We start from the raw sequence: 16810 nt of genomic DNA, 5'->3' as shown, positions 1-16810 counted from the left end.
CTGCTGGGTTTGCATCAACCAAATTCAACCTGGTTAATACATCAGCAATTTTCTGTGTTTGGTGTACCAGAAAATTACCTGCTTGGTCTCTCTCCACCTGTAGAGAAAGATAGTTGGATACCTCACCAAGATCCTTCATGTCAAAGTGCTCCTTCAGCTGAGCTAGGGTGCTTTGGTAGAAAGCCTGATTCTCCCAAAACATCAGAAGATCATCAACAAAACATAAACAATACAGTTTGTTTTGGCCCTCCTCCTTGACAAACACACATGGATCAGCTTTGCCCTGGTGAAAACCTAGAGAAAGCAATGTCTCAGTGAGCTTTGTGTTCCAATACCTGGCACTCTGTTTGAGACCATATAAGGATTTCCGCAGTTTACAGACCATTCCCTTCTGTATCTGCATCACATCAGGTGGAAGCATAAACAGCTCCTCGTTCAAAATCCCGTACTAAAAAGCTGTATTACTGTCATGGTGGGAAACATGCAGTTTCTCCTCCGCAGTGATCTTGAGCATCAGCCGAATGCTGTCATATTTGACGGTGGGTGAATAGGTCTCGTGGTAATCCTGTCCTGGTACCTGTGAAAAACCTCTGGCAACCAATCTGGCTTTGTGTCTGACAACCTTGCCATTCTGGTCTGTCTTGGCCTTGAAGACCCATTTGCTGCCAACCAGTCTCATCCCTGGGACTACCGGTACCAGTTCCCAAGTTTGGTTCCTGTTCAAGGAATCAACTTCAGCCTTCATGGCATTAAGCCAAGGCTCAGCATCTTTAGAGGTTAACTCCTGAACCTCTTTGAAGCTTGAAGGTTCCCACACCTTCTCTGAGCTACTAAGAACAGCAGTTGCTGTCTTAGCAAACTCATCAGCAAATCTCTTTGGAGGTCTGCCCTTCATGGCTCTCTCAGATTTGCGTACTAGACGCAAGTCTTCTGGACTCATCTCCTCTTTCTTAGGAGAAAAATGACCAATGGTGAACAGTGGTTCTTCCAGTTCATTGTCAGATGCATCAGATGGTCTGACTGAGGCCTTTGCGCTCTTGTAGTCTGCTGTGTCATCACTGTCACTGACACCAGCAGTAGCGCCGCCCACTGAACTGGAATCCAAACTCTGATCATCATCATCATCCTCAGCAGCTTGCTCAGCTTTAGCTGCTTGCTTGACATCACCTTCATCCTCCTCTGGGTAAATCTGGAAAATTCCCACATTTCCCCCCCACTTAGGATTGTACTCAACACTCCTTGTGAACTTAATGGACTTAGAGTTAGTCATCCGTACCCTGTATGCACCTTTTTCATACCCCATGAACAAACCATGTGCCCCACGCTTCCCAAGCTTGTTGCTTTGTGGGGTGTGTACCCACATGTCAGAACCAAAGATTTTCATGTGCTTGATGTTGGGTTTCTTACCAAACATCTTCTCATAGGGGGTACAACCAATAGGTGATGACAATCTGCGATTAAAAGTGTAAACAAAATTCGACAGAGCCTCCCCCAAAAACTTGTCAGGGAGATTGGCATCACGCAACAAGGTTTTCATTCCTTGCAGCAACGTTTGGTTTGCTCGCTCCGCAAACCCATTCATCCATGGCGATCTGGGCGTTGACATGTCATGCTGGATTCCCTTCTCAGTCAGGAAAGCTTCAAAGGTCCCAGGCCTCAGAGAGGTTAGGCTGGCCTCAACTAGAGCCAGGGCCTTCTCAGCTGCGGCTCCAACCTGGTGGAATGCGCTGTCAAAAGAGACTAGGGCCCTGCGGGACCTAACATCTTTCCGCAGGGCCTGCAAGACAGAGTTGTTCCACCAGGCCTTTGGTCAGGGCGCAGCCTGACTCCCTCCTCTGGTAACCTGCACAGAATTTTGTTTAATCGGTTGCCATCAATTTGATTTTAACTAATTTTTATAATGAAATATTTTTAGAATGTGTTATTATTTGATTGTTTATTTGATTGTTGTTAGCCGCCCTGAGCCCGGCTCAGCTGGAGAGGGCGGGATATAAATAAAATTTATTATTATTATTATTATTATAAACTGCTGAGAAGTGAACTCCCCGCCCCAATCAGTAAAGAGACAGCCAATACGTTTACCGTGAACATTCTCCAACCAAGCACAGAATGCCTTGAACTTCGGAAATGCTTGCGACTTCTGCTCGAGCATAAACACATGAATGTACCTGGAAAAAGAATCAATTAGAACATGAAGTACCTTGCTCCACCCAAAGAGGGCGCAAGTGGACCAACCAGGTCTGCGTGGACTAGCTGGTAGGGTTTGGAAGCCTGCCTGCTAGACTCCTTGCCTTTTGGAGCAACCTTCACCTTGTTCTCTGCACAGGATACACATTTCATGTGAAACTTACAGGGTTTGATGTTCAAACCCTCAACCACCTCTGGCACCTTAGCCAGTGCCTTCCAAGAGAGGTGACAAAATCTTCGATGTGCATCGTGAATGCAACCTGCATGAAGAACTTTGTTAGTTTGTGCAACACAACAAGAATCAACATTAGACACAACAGCACCACTGTCGTCATAAGTTATATGGAACAAACCATCCATAAACTTTGCATGCAAATAGTCCTCTTTGCCTTTTCTGATGACACAGACGCTCCTCTTGAAGGAAATCTGAAAACCACGCCCAGTAAGCTGTGGGACACTGAGCAAGTTGCTTGCAGCTCCCGGAACATAAAGCAACAAAAAAGGCTTTTATGGGTATGTTCATAGCAAAAGGAAGAACAAAGAAACAGTGGGGTCACTCAGAGGAGAAGATGGTGAAATGCAAACAGGGGACACAGAAAGAGCTGAACTCCTCAATGCCTTCTTTGCCTCAGTCTTCTCCGATAAAGAAAACAATGCCCAACCTGAAGAATTTGGAGCAAATGATTCAGCAAAGGAAACACAGCCCAGAATAACTTGGCTAGTTTAGATGTATTCAAGTCTCCAGGGCCAGATGAACTGCATCCAAGAGTATTAAAAGAACTGGCAGATGTGATCTCAGAACCACTGGCAGTCATCTTTGAGAATTCCTGGAGAACAGGCGAAGTCCCGGCAGACTGGAGGAGGGCAAATGTTGTCCCTATTTTCAAAAAGGGGGAAAGAGAGGACCCAAATAATTACCGCCCAGTCAGTCTGACATCAATAGCAGGGAAGATTCTGGAGCAGATCATTAAGCAAACAGTCTGTGAGCACCTAGAAAGGAATGCTGTGATCACCAATAGTCAGCATGGATTTCTGAAAAATAAGTCATGTCAGACTACCCTGATCTCGTTTTTTGACAGAATTACAAGCCTGGTAGATGAAGGGAACGCAGTGGATGTAGCCTACCTTGATTTCAGCAAGGCATTTGACAAGGTGCCCCATGATATTCTTGTAAAGAAGCTGGTAAAATGCGGTCTTGACTATGCTACCACTCAGTAGATTTGTAACTGGCTGACTGACCGAACCCAAAGGGTCTCATCAATGGTTCCTTTTCATCCTGGAGAAGAGTGACTAGTGGGGTGCCACAGGGTTCTGTCTTGGGCCCGGTCTTATTCAACATCTTTATCAACGACTTGGATGATGGACTCAAGGGCATCCTGATCAAATTTGCAGATGACACCAAACTGGGAGGGGTGGCTAACACCCCAGAGGACAGGATCACACTTCAAAACGACCTTGACAGATTAGAAAACTGGGCCAAAACAAACAAGATGAATTTTAACAGGGAGAAATGTAAAGTATTGCACTTGGGCAAAAAAAATGAGAGGCACAAACACAAGATGGGTGACACCTGGCTTGAGAGCAGTACATGTGAAAAGGATCTAGGAGTCTTGGTTGACCACAAACTTGACATGAGCCAACAGTGTGACGCGGCAGCTAAAAAAGCCAATGCAATTCTGGGCTGCATCAATAGGAGTATAGCATCTAGATCAAGGGAAGTAATAGTGCCACTGTATTCTGCTCTGGTCAGACCTCACCTGGAGTACTGTGTCCAGTTCTGGGCACCACAATTCAAGAAGGACACTGACAAACTGGAACGTGTCCAGAGGAGGGCAACCAAAATGGTCAAAGGCCTGGAAACAATGCCTTATGAGGAACGGCTAAGGGAGCTGGGCATGTTTAGCCTGGAGAAGAGGAGGTTAAGGGGTGATATGATAGCCATGTTCAAATATATAAAAGGATGTCACCTAGAGGAGGGAGAAAGGTTGTTTTCTGCTGCTCCAGAGAAGCGGACACGGAGCAATGGATCCAAACTACAAGAAAGAAGATTCCACCTAAACATTAGGAAGAACATCCTGACAGTAAGAGCTGTTCGACAGTGGAATTTGCTGCCAAGGAGTGTGGTGGAGTCTCCTACTTTGGAGGTCTTTAAGCAGAGGCTTGACAACCATATGTCAGGAGTGCTCTGATGGTGTTTCCTGCTTGGCAGGGGGTTGGACTCGATGGCCCTTGTGGTCTCTTCCAACTCTATGATTCTATGATTCTATGATTCTATTTGATGGTTGTGTGCAGACTTGCCAGTCTCACAGTCCCTTCTCCTGCGATTTGCAACGTCCTTCCGTCAGCCAGGTGGATCTCACCTTCTTGAGGTTTGAAGGAGATAAATAGGTGGCGATCTTTCACGACGTGGCACGTACAGCCTGAATCAACAACAAACCTGCCTTTGGCTGTCGGAGCAGTCTTTCTGGCAAGCAAAACCTTATTTTCACCTGGCGTGGGCTTTTGCAGCTTGCCCCCCTGCTCCTGGCCACCAGACGTGCCTTTAGCCTTTGGTGAAGCTGTGCCAGCAAACATAGCCTTGTTTTTCCCTGGCGCGGGCTTTCCACCCCCCTTCTGCTTCGGGCCACCTGCAGGCTTTTTCCTTTGTTTATTTCCAGTCTTTGGACAAAACTTCTGAGTATGACCTTGGTTCCCACAGTTCCAGCACTTCACAGCTGCCAACGCTTTGGCTCCCCCTGGAGGCTGGAATGCTGTCCCACTTCGCTCCCCCTGAAGCGCACAAGCCGACTCAGCTGCATTCCTTCTATCGTATTCGTTTTGCAAAGTCGCCAAGACCTTTGTGGCAGTGAGGTCTTGCGCAGGGAGGGTCGCCAGCTGACTTGCCACGGCATGGTAGCTTTCATCCAGGGAGTCCAGGGTGAGAATTGCAAACAGTGACTCAGGCATATTGAAACCCCTCTGAGTCAATTCCTGTCTGAGATGCTGCAAATGTAAAATGTGGGCTCTAAGGTCTTCCCCTGGCTCCAAACGCTTCCTGTGCAGTTTTCTGAAATAAAGCAACACAGACCCAGCTTCTTGTCAGAGATGACAGGCTTTAAGCCCGTCCCACATCTCACGGGCACTGGCCTTGCCAGCCAGGGTGATTAACTCTTCAGGAGCTACTGAGAGCAAAATTATCCCCATGGCTCTTGAATCCTGTGCCTTCCACTCATCTCTCACAGGGGCTGGGGGGTTCTCAGAAACGGTATTCCACACTCCAAGCCTTCTCATTTGGCCCTCACAGTACCTTGCCCAGGTCTGATAGTTGTGACCATTTAGCTTTGGTGGACACGGAGCTGCTTCTGAGGATTGTAATAGATCCATCTCAGCTATTCACTTGAGCCCTTTATGCCTTCAAAGACTTCGTATCTCAGCAGCTCATAAATCACGAAGTCTCTGGCTTGGCTCCCAGGCCAATTAAGCCCTGCCGGAGATCAAAGACTCTTTGCCGCGGCCCAACAGAAAAGCCTTACTTTCGCTTTTCCTCCACATACCTCTCAACGCAGTCTGTCGCAGTCTTACTCTCATGTAAGTGCCGTGAATCTGGGCCCGAAACCTTGTTGTTGGGATACTGCCAGGGAGATAAAGTCCATCATGGCCCCAAGCCGGCTGCTGGACGATCCATCGATCCCTGTAGTCATGCAGTATCAGCAATAGCGACATGAGTTTCTTCTAGAGCTCATGCACGCTCTATCAGCAGATAATGCACAGCCAAAAGTTGCACGCAGAAGAGTATGATTTACAGACTTTATTCAGCGTTGATCAGAACAAAGAAAAACATGACTGTCTGTGTCAGTCTTCTCCGACAGACAGAGAAATCGAAAGCAACAGCAAACATAAACATCCTGTGAACAGGAAATACGCAGGTCCTGTGACTCACAGCCTGCTCCCTTTTAAGGTGGAACGGAAATATCCTAACAACGTGATCCACCTGGAGCAGGAACCGGCAAGCCACTCCTGGGCATCAGTGAACTAAAATGGACGGGAATGGGTGAATTCAGTTCGGATGACCATCACATCTAGTCCAGCCCTGGTTCCCTCCAAGACTCATCCATGCTTCGCGGGGACCCTTAAAATCACAGGCGCAGAAGCCTGTGAGTGTAGTGACTCAGCGGGCACCATTTGCGCCCCCCAATCCGTGAAGGACCCTTTCTAAGGGCTTGGGGACGGGGTGCGGCGCGGTGCTGAGAGTACTCCCTCATCTGCAGAGTGAAGCCGCAAGCCATTATCGGAGAGCGTTGACTTTTTCCTTGGGATATTCGGACTTTAAAACATCAACCCGTGAGTAATATGGAAATTGGAAGTTTAAAGAAAAATTTGTTGGAATCAGGAATGAGCGGGGAAGGGTTAAAAAGGAAGTCTGCCCCCCCTCTTTGTAAACAACTTAAAGCAAAGGACCTGCTAGCTAAGGTCGAGAGAATTTTCCTTTTCTTTTTTGCAAAAGACTTTAATTTCACGGTTTGATATTACAAGAATTTTTACTGGAGGATAAAATATTACCGTATTTTTTGCACCATAACACTCACTTTTTTCCTCCTAGAAAGTAAGGGGAAATGTCTGTGCGTGTTATGGAGCGAATGCCTGCGGGTGGCGGGGGGATCTGCTGCAGTCGTGAGCAGAGGATCCATGGTTCCCCTTCCTTCCCTCCTCCGTGGTTACAAAGCATGGATCCACATGGATCCTCAGGATTTTTGCATTGGGCTACTCCAAACTCACTGTCAGATCACATGTCTGTGGCCACAGCATGAACCACAAAAATCATATATCCACTATTTCGTTTAGAATATTTTTCTTCTTGTTTTCCTCCTCTAAAAACTACGTGCGTGTTATGGTCTGGTGCGTGTTATAGAGCGAAAAATACGGTAATTTTGAGAGCTGAAGTTCTACCCCCCCCCCGGACCCGGGATCACTCCGTGAGAGAGCCTGTTGATGAAATACTGAAGAGCTTGACAGCTGTTAAATTAGCTGTCAAGACGGAAAAAGAGAACTATGTTTTTGTTGCTTCTGCTGGTTATATTTGCTACAAGTGTTGAAAATTTGTTGAAAATAAGGAAGGGCTGATATAAAATAACTTGATCTTTGGACTCGAGCTGAAAAGAATATTAAGGAGCTAAAATCCCCCTAGAGGGACTCAGTGACATTACAGGAATGGCTGGAGGAAGGAAAATCCAGGCTGAATTGGACAGAGCATTTGTTCACTTGGGAAAGTTACAAGGCCAATTTGATGTTTTGGCTACAAATGTTACAACTCTGGACTTAACAGTAAATAACATTCTTGAATCTGATAAGGACTTGAAACAAGAAGCCCATTCAACTGGACAAATAGAGAAACCTGAGAGTTTTGAGAATATGGAGAAGGAGACATATGTATCCCCTGAAGAAAAGGAAGGAGGAACTGAAATTTTGCAGATGTTAAAGGAGAGCTGTATTTTGAGGCCTGACATGATGGCAATAAAGGAAAATGAAAATCTGATGTGGAAAGCACGGCCTGAACTGGAGATTGAGAAATGGAGAGATCTTCTTATGTGGAGATCAGAAGACCTAAGGATTACAAATGTGATTAAGGTGGAAGTTAGAGCTTTGGGGATTTTTGCACTTGAAAGGAACAAGGAACAAGAATTGGAACACCCCATAGGCTCTACTCTTAAGTATGGAGGCCTAGCTGGAAGAAACATGGTTCCTGTTGGGCCGGAGCTTCTCCAAGATTTGGTGTTTTATATTAAGGACTATCAAAAAGACTGGCAGAGAGGAACTGAGAGAGAATTAAGAGCCTCGGACGTGAGATCTCCAGGCTGATAGTAGATTAAGACTGATGGATATTTGTGGGGGCTGAAGCCGGGAAAGGGGGGGTGGAGTTTGGGAATCCAAAGGGTTCATAACTACAATTTATTTTGTTTTTATTTTGTTTGTTATTAGTATGTAAAATGGGAAATTCGTGGAAGGGAACCTTGGTCGACCTTAGGAAAGGGGGCAGTCCATTCTCTGTACTGAGCACCGGATGTTAGCTCAGAGTGTCATCTGACCTGTGCTGGAAGTACAGGGGCGGAGTTGTGACTCTTCTGCTGGAGTCTGAAGGGTACAGACATGTTTTCTATGTACTGTTGAACAACAGGAATAAAACATGTAAATAGGACTCCTGTCTGTCTCATTTCCCCTCCCTGGGGAGAATGCAGGGAGGGAGAGAAGCAGAGAGAAGCAGAGGGTGTGTTCTCCTCACGTCTAATGAGGAGAATCGCTGGTTTACAACCTAGCCTGCCGGGAGACGCAGACGGATTGTAAACAAGTATCTCACTCAGTTTGCCCGTGGGAGGCCAGTTACCTCTGACTGTGAGCTGAGATACTGACAGTAAGGCAGTAATTAACGCTAAAGGTTACCAATGGTTACCAAAGGTTTCAATTTTTTTTCTTTATGACTGCTGTTCTAATAAATACTCCCTCATAAAATTTCTTGCATTACATTCTTCATTAAATTATCCTTCCATTGGGATATAATTTTGTTGGCACTAAAGGGTTAAGAGGTAACAAGTCGCTCTAATCACTGAGCAGCTGGAAGTCATTAAGCATCCAGGAATGTGAGTTAGTTTGTATAAATAGTCAGTTCACCCGTGTGTTCTCTCTTTCCCCCCCCCTTGACCTGACTCACAGACTCAGTTTCGCTGTAGATGCCCAGTCTGTCCACAATTGTGGCATCGGACAGCACTCAACGCTACAGCATGCTCCTCAGTAGCACCAGCAGCAGGGAGATTTGAACTCTGTTCTTCCCTCCCCCTGTCCTTCACTTCCAGTGCAGCAAGTCTGTCGTGTTCATTAAGGACGACAGCACACACCCTTTCCGCGGTCAGCTGCTGAGCCGGTAGGGAACCAAGCTGACTGGCAACAACCTTGTAAGTCATACTAAGGCTGTTTATCATCATGAAGCAAAACACTTCCTCCTGTAGATGGAAATTGCGTTCCACCATCTGTTGACTGTGGGAAAATGATTGCTTGTACATGAGAGCATGAGCAGAGTTCTTATTATTGCAGAGTGATTTTACAGCACGAGATATTGTTAAGAGCATGATGAGCGCGTGAACACCTCATGCTAGACTAAATGATTGGCTCACGTAGCATAACACTCTGTTCTGTGGGCAAAGGCAAGGTTGCATTCCTTTTGATTGTTACTTTGTTGAGTACAGGGCACAACAAGCGCTGTGCTGGAGGAGAAAGGATGAATTATTTTCACTGTGCACAATAAACATTGCACGGCAAAAGCCAAAGCTTTTTCTTCAAGTCATCTTGGTGTGAGACTGATTTTCTTACTGATGTCGAGCTGGTTCTCGACAGTTGGTGCCCCGTGTGACTACCTTTGGACTCCACGTTGTTCCTCATCGTTCAGCGCTCACCACGCGTCTTTCATCCGCTATGGATCCCGGTGAGTGCTCCCTTGGTACCCCGTGTGTTTGATTCTGGACTTCGCGACGTTACGGACTTATCAGCGCTCACCTCGCCCGGCAAGGGTTTCAGACGCGTCCCTCATCCTTTTTTAGGATCCCGGTGAGTGCTCCCTTACTTTTGCCATTATGGGGCAGTCTCTCTCTCCACCACAGAAAAAGTTTTTTGAAGACCTTAAATTTCTCTTGGCCAGCAACAGCCTTCTCGTCTCAGATGCTGATCTGAAGTCCCTTATAGAAGCCTTGGATACCCACTGTCCCTGGTTTCCTCAGAATGGGAATTATCATTTAAAAGACTGGGAAAAAATAGGACAATTTTTCCAAAACCATCCTCAGAGTGATGTCAACGTTTTGCATGCCTGCTGTAAGGTTTATAAGGCTATCTCAAGCTTAACTCCTACAAATCTCCTCCTGGCCGCTGCTTCAGCTCCTTTGCCCCCCCTCCCAGTCCTCATGCTGCCTTTAGAAGCACCGTCTTATCAGCCTCCTAAACAGGCAGACATTTTTTCTCCTTCGGCTCCTGTCGTCCCTCCTCTGCATTCTTCGCATTCAGCACCCCCTGCTCTTCCACCTCCTCCGCCCAAGGCATCTGGCACCGCTCCTACCATTCCTCTTCAAAAATCTCTCCGTGCCGCTGCTCCGTTGCTGCCTTTTGACTCTGATACTCCAAATCTCTTTCCTGTGATTGCTCCTGCACCCCCAGCCCCCGTCATGCTGACCCAAACCGATGTTCTCGATGGGCTGACAGGAGGAGGCAATTTTCTTCCTATTGCCCAACAGTTGGTCCTTGATCCTATGTACTGGGCAGCCACCACCGCTGCCGCTCAGGAGGCTTTGGCCTCTGTCCCTGATGACAAGACTGAGCGCAATGGCCAATGGAGGAGCGTCAGACAGGGCCCTGCAAAGTCCTATGGACATTTTGTTGATCGCTTGTACAATACCTTCAAGCGGCTAGTTCAGGACCTGGCAGCACAAGAACTGATTGTACGCCAGCTTGCGTTCGCTAATGTAAATGAGGACTGTAAGCAAGCACTGCGCCCTTTGATGACAACATCAAATATAGCCATTGCTGATATCCTTAAAGCCTACCAGTCAGTGGTCACTGAGACGCACAAAGCTCATTTTTTAGCCACGGCTTTGTCCTCCACCGTGTCCCAAATTCCTGCAAAGGATAAAACCTGTTGGATTGACAGTGGCTAAAGAAAAATCCAGAGGATTTTACCCATTACGTACCTGGGACACAAGCTGACAGCATCTGCAGCCATTCCAGTTACGCCTCAACTACAGTTCCCTGATCATCTTAAACTGGTGGATTTACAACAAATTCTTGGACAGCTGAATTGGATAAAGAGTTATTTGGACCTGCCCACCTCCACTTTGTCTCCACTATTTTCTGCCCTTAAAGGACATAAGGATCCAGCAGACAAGATCACAGTCACCTCTGCAATGGAAGAGGCTCTAACCACTGTGAACAACCATCTCCGCAGATGTATGGTGGACAGGATTCCTTCTCTTTCCATGGCACAATTATCACTTGCAGTATTTGCCACCCCGCTCCTTCCAACAGCTATATTGTACACCACAGGCCAGAAGCCTGGGACTGTGTCTATTGTGGAGTGGCTTCACCTGTCTCATACTCCTCCGCGGAACGTGTATGCTACACCCAACAGCGTCATGGACCTTGTTGCTAAGGGCCGACATCGAGCCCTTGCCCTCTCTGGAATGGACTTACAGTCAGTGTACCTGCCCTTCTCCCAGGAAGAATTTCAGCATCTGATGATGACAGCAGTTTCTACTCAAATAGCTTTTGCTGATTTCTTGGGAAATATCATTCACAATCCTCCTAGAGACCCTCGTTTGTCTTTCCTTACAGGGCTACGTTATGTCTTGCGAACTGCTTTGTCCCTTCTACCCTTACCCTCCGCCCTTACTGTGTTTACTGATGGTACCAAATCCAGAGGGGTGGTGGTGTGGGAAGAGGAGGGGGAATGGAAAAGTTTGTATACTACTGAGCAGTCCTCAGCACAACGTGCTGAACTGGCAGCTGTAATTTTGGCATTTCAACAGTTTGCTAATATCCCTTTCAATCTCATTGTGGATTCTCAGTATGTATATAATCTTTTGAATGTCTTACCATTGTCTTATATCACTCCTGCTATTGATCAAAATCTGTTTACATTGTTTTCCACTTTGCAGAACTTGGTACAAGCTAGAACTTGTCAGTTTTATGTAGCCCATCTCAGATCTCACACTGGCCACCCTGGGTATTTGGCAGAAGGTAATGCCCGGGCAGACCATGCTTTGAAGAATGGTATTTTTTCATTGTTTTCAGACCCATTTGAAAGTCATTCTGTATTTCATCAAAATGCTAAAGTTCTGGTGAAATCTTTTTCGTTGCCCATTTCTCAAGCTCGAGACATTGTGTCACAGTGTGCGGTATGCGCTAAATCTCCCACAGTCATTCCTTTTGATGCAGTCAACCCTAGAGGCCTGCATCCCCTGACAATTTGGCAAATGGATGTCACCCACACACCTTCTTTGGCTTCATTTTCTAAGGTACATCTCACTGTGGACACTGCCTCTGGCTTTATCTGGGCCACTCCTCTTAAAGGAGAGACCACTCGACATGTTATTCAACATTTGATGCGCTGTTTTGCTGTTATGGGAAAACCCCATACCTTAAAAACTGACAATGGCCCTGCGTATATTTCTCAGGCCTTTTCTGATTTTTGTTCTTTGTGGGATGCCCTCGCCGGACCGGCATCACTTGGATTTTACCCCCCAGATATTTTTGTTTCTCCTCCCTCAGGAGTCCTGCCCTATGATGTCTTCCCCTGAGCATGTACAGAGGGCTGTCTTGGAACTATTGTGGACTCTTGGCAGGGGAGGGGGTGAGGGGATTTTAGTGTGTTCCAGTTGTTTCATTATTGTGCTTTGGCATGGTTCCCGGACAGAAAGCAAGTTGCAATATGGTTCTTTAGCAAGGCCTGCGAAGACAATGGGCTCTGTTCTCGACCTTGTTGCAATCTTTTTAGTTACAGCAAGCGGAATATGCTTGGCTAGTGCCTTTTAGCTGCTGAGAAAAATGATTTTAAAAAGCTTTGAACCTTTTTTTTTTTTTTTGGTGGTGGTATTCTAGTATTCCTGTAAATGCTTCATATAAGATTAGCAATAATATGAAGGACAATCGTACATGTTCACCTCCTGTGTCTTTATCGCTTCTTGAAATAGCGTCTCTTTGTTTTCGTTTCAATCATAATAGAAGTAAATTTTTAGGTCATTATCCATATTGTAATTGGACCTATGAGTATGTTAATGGATCTTCTTGTTTTCTTAAGGTTACAACTATGAGTGGTAGGCCAAAGGTCTCAGTTAATAATGTCACAACCTACATGACTTATGACCAATAGGCTGCGTGTAGAGATTTTTATGAGAAAAAGCAGTAAATCTACATGTTTGCTTCAATCTGATTTATGGTTATTCTGTGGCAAATTGGACTGAAGTTTTGTTTAATTCTATCATCTTTGTTTTAAAAATAATTAACAAAAAAAAAAATGTCAGAAATAAGAGAAGTTGCTTTATAAACTTTTTATGCTTTAAATGTAATCTTTGCCTCTAAAGGTGGAATTTATGTCTTAATTCATTCTCATTGTTGTATGTATATAACTGATTAATCAACCAATATTTCCGCTACTATTGATTATATGGAACAAATGATAACCCATAATCCTTTGAATCCACCTGAAGGTTTTGATCCATGGGACTGGTTATTTTCTTGGTTACCTAATGGAGTATGGTTAAGAAAAATATTATTGATTGTAAATGCATGTATTGTTGGTTTTATTTACAAGGGGAATTTATGTTGCAAAATATAAACGCTTAGGTAATGGGAATGCGATTCTGATTAAGGGTCCCTCTTATAATATAAACAAGAAAAGAGGGCATGTGGGAAAATGATTGCTTGTACATGAGAGCATGAGCAGAGTTCTTATTATTGCAGAGTGATTTTACAGCACGAGATATTGTTAAGAGCATGATGAGCGCGTGAACACCTCATGCTAGACTAAATGATTGGCTCACGTAGCATAACACTCTCTTTGTTCTGTGGGCAAAGGCAAGGTTGCATTCCTTTTGATTGTTACTTTGTTGAGTACAGGGCACAACAAGCGCTGTGCTGGAGGAGAAAGGATGAATTATTTTCACTGCGCACAATAAACATTGCACGGCAAAAGCCAAAGCTTTTTCTTCAAGTCATCTTGGTGTGAGACTGATTTTCTTACTGATGTCGAGCTGGTTCTCGACAGTTGACGCAGAAACTTCATCTCTGTCAGGTGCGCTTGGACATCTCCATCAGGCGCTAGTCTCAGATTGGTCAATTTCTCAAAATACAGCAATGCTGAAGAACCAGCATCTCTCTGATGTGTTGTACGAAGCGTATCCCAAACCTCTTTCGCATGTACTAAATGCTGAATATGCACCAATCGGGAATCTGAGACACACAGAATTATAGCAGTTCTGGCCCTCATGTTCTGTGATTCCCAACCTCTGGTTGGTGCTGCAGGGATGGGGTTTTTAATTACATCAAAAAGCCCCTGATTCTGCAGCAGGGCCTTCATCTTTACAGACCAAGATGAATAATTGTCATTATTTAGGAGAGGTGGACAAGGCAGACCTCCCCCCTTCTTGGCATCCATCTTGAAGCCAAGCCTCTCTCTCACTTTCCAGCCTTGCTAAAACTCCAATAGCCTTTGCTGGATTGTTTACTGCCTTTCCAGGCAAACTGCAAGCTGTTTCTCAGACCTTGCACAGCATGGAAAACATAGTCAAAACAATCTTTCGCTTCCCAGGCACTCTTTCAGAGCCATCTGCGCAGCCAGTAAATTTCCAAGTCTCTGACGGGCGTCGCTTAGCAACTGTGCATACAGGAAAGCTTATCTTAACCACAAGAATTTGTGGAATGCAGGCTGAGCCTGTGAGCTGCAGGCCTCTCCTTCCGGAGCTGTTGTTTTTTTCAAACGCAGCTCCCGTGAACCAGAGAATAAATCATTCTGCGTTCACACTTTTAGCCCGAAATGCAGCATACCTTGAGCTCCGTTGCTTGGAAAACACTTTCCTCTGGGTCCAGCCGTCTGTTCAGCTTCTGGCTGCTCTCAGATGTTTATCTTCTCCCTTGGAGCAGTGGAGGACAATCCACCAGCCTCTCATGGAGATGTTCGATGGATCGAAACCATCCGAATGCTGCCATATGTCAGTATCTCAGCTCACAGTCAGAGGTAACTGGCCTCCCACGGGCAAACTGAGTGAGATACTTGTTTACATTCCATCTGCGTCTCCCAGCAGGCTAGGTTGTAAACCGGCGATTCTCCTCATTAGACGTGAGGAGAACACACCCTCTGCTTCTCTCTGCTTCTCTCCCTCCCTGCATTCTCCCCAGGGAGGGGAAATGAGACAGACAGGAGTCCTATTTACATGTTTTATTCCTGTCGTTCAGCAGTACATAGAAAACGTGTCTGTACCCTTCAGACTCCAGCAGAAGAGTCACAACTCCGCCCCTGTACTTCCAGCACAGGTCAGATGACACTCTGAGCTAACATCCGGTGCTCAGTACAGAGAATGGACTGCCCCCTTTCTCCAACAGTACAGTTCGAGACAACAACATCCTGTTTTGCATTCCAGCCACTTGCAGCTGGCTTTTGCATTGGTGCTTTTTCCCAACACTTACAACACCTTCCCATGAAGTGAACCAAGTTTTTAGTTCTGCAGCTGTAATGTGGTACCTCTGGCTACGTATCTAATTCGTTTCGGAGGTCCGTTCTTAAGCTGAAACTGTTCTTATCCTGAAGCACCACTTTAGCTAATGGGGCCTCCTGCTGCTGCCATGCCGCCAGAGCACGATTTCTGTTCTCATCCTGAAGCAGAGTTCTTAACCCGAGGTAATATTTCTGGGTTAGCGGAGTCTGTAACCTGAAGCGTCTGTAACCTGAGGTACCACTGTAATGTGAAACCAAGACTGAATTATTGCCTCTATTAATTGTGCTTTGTTGCTGGTTTGCTTCTGACTAACAAGTTTCTTTAGTCGGCTCCATAGATTTCTGATTGGATTAATGTTTGGGCTATTCCCAGGACATTCCGGCAGTGGAATAGGATTAGCACCTTTTGCACACAGCAGCAACATGACATGGAGCTGAATCCTGTTGAAATAGAAAATAAATAAATAAAGATATAAAGATATCTAAATGCTTCAGTATCTGGGAAAAGATCACTTGTGGAACGCTTCAGTTTGGGCTAAAGTATTTACATTCCCATTAATGATGCAAATTCTGCCCACACCTTTTGCTGCTATACAACCCCAGATCATCACACTACAGTGGAAGCTCTACTTACAACCATAATCCATTCTGGAGGTCCGGTCATAACTAGAAACATACATAAGTAGAGGCACCCTTTTCCATAGAAAGTAATGGAAAAGTGAATTGATCCATTCCAGACAATGAAAAACACCCCCAAAACAGCAATTTAACATGGATTTTACTCTCTAACAAGACCATAGATCGATAAAATGAAGGCAATAATCAATGTACTGTACTATAAAATAAATAAGACAGTATTGTAGATGAAAAAAATTAACGTTTTTTTTCTTACGTGCACTGTGGATGGGTGGGCTTACCTGGCTACAAGCTAGGGGCGGGCAAGGGTCAGTGAAGAGCTAATTCACTTTGGCCAGGGTCATGCTTTTTTCTTGCCAGGCCAGGTTCTTCTCTAGACTTCCTCAGGTTGGTTCTTCGGTGGGGTTTGGGGCTGCAGTGCTCCCTGCTGTGTCTCTTGCAGGCAGGCGACACCTTTTCCACAGCTTCGGGGGTGGGATGGGGGCCCTCTCCCCGGCATCAGAGGCCTCAGCGCTGCCCCACAGCCAGCCGGGCGAGCTCCCGGCTGCTGGCAAGACCGCTGTATATAGAGGAAAGTTCATAAGTCAAAGCGCCTACTGAAGGTCAAAACTGGAATCGCACGTAAGTAGACCCATGCGTAAGTCGAGGTTCCACTGTATCTGGGTGTTTCATGGTTGGTGTAATGCAAGTAGGATATAAATCTCTGATTTTTCACCTCGCGTATGTCATACCATCACTACCAAGCAAGGAGATTTGGGTCTCATCACT

At 45.7% G+C, this 16810-nt stretch overlaps 2 protein-coding genes across 3 annotated transcripts in view; both read left to right on the top strand.

Annotated features, from left to right (window-relative positions):
- The window catches only part of LOC309530284 (uncharacterized protein), a 435057-nt gene that overhangs the window by 59286 nt on the left and 358961 nt on the right, over window positions 1–16810 (top strand). The gene's annotated exons all lie outside the window — the stretch shown is intronic.
- The window catches only part of LOC309530467 (uncharacterized protein), a 45725-nt gene that overhangs the window by 26882 nt on the left and 2033 nt on the right, over window positions 1–16810 (top strand). The gene's annotated exons all lie outside the window — the stretch shown is intronic.

This window comes from Podarcis vaucheri (assembly GCF_965113315.1).
Source record: "Podarcis vaucheri genome assembly, chromosome: 4".
In the NCBI taxonomy this organism is placed as follows: Eukaryota; Metazoa; Chordata; class Lepidosauria; order Squamata; family Lacertidae; genus Podarcis; species Podarcis vaucheri.
The sequence above is the reverse complement of the archived record's forward strand: the minus strand, read 5'-3'. Positions and strand labels throughout refer to the sequence as shown.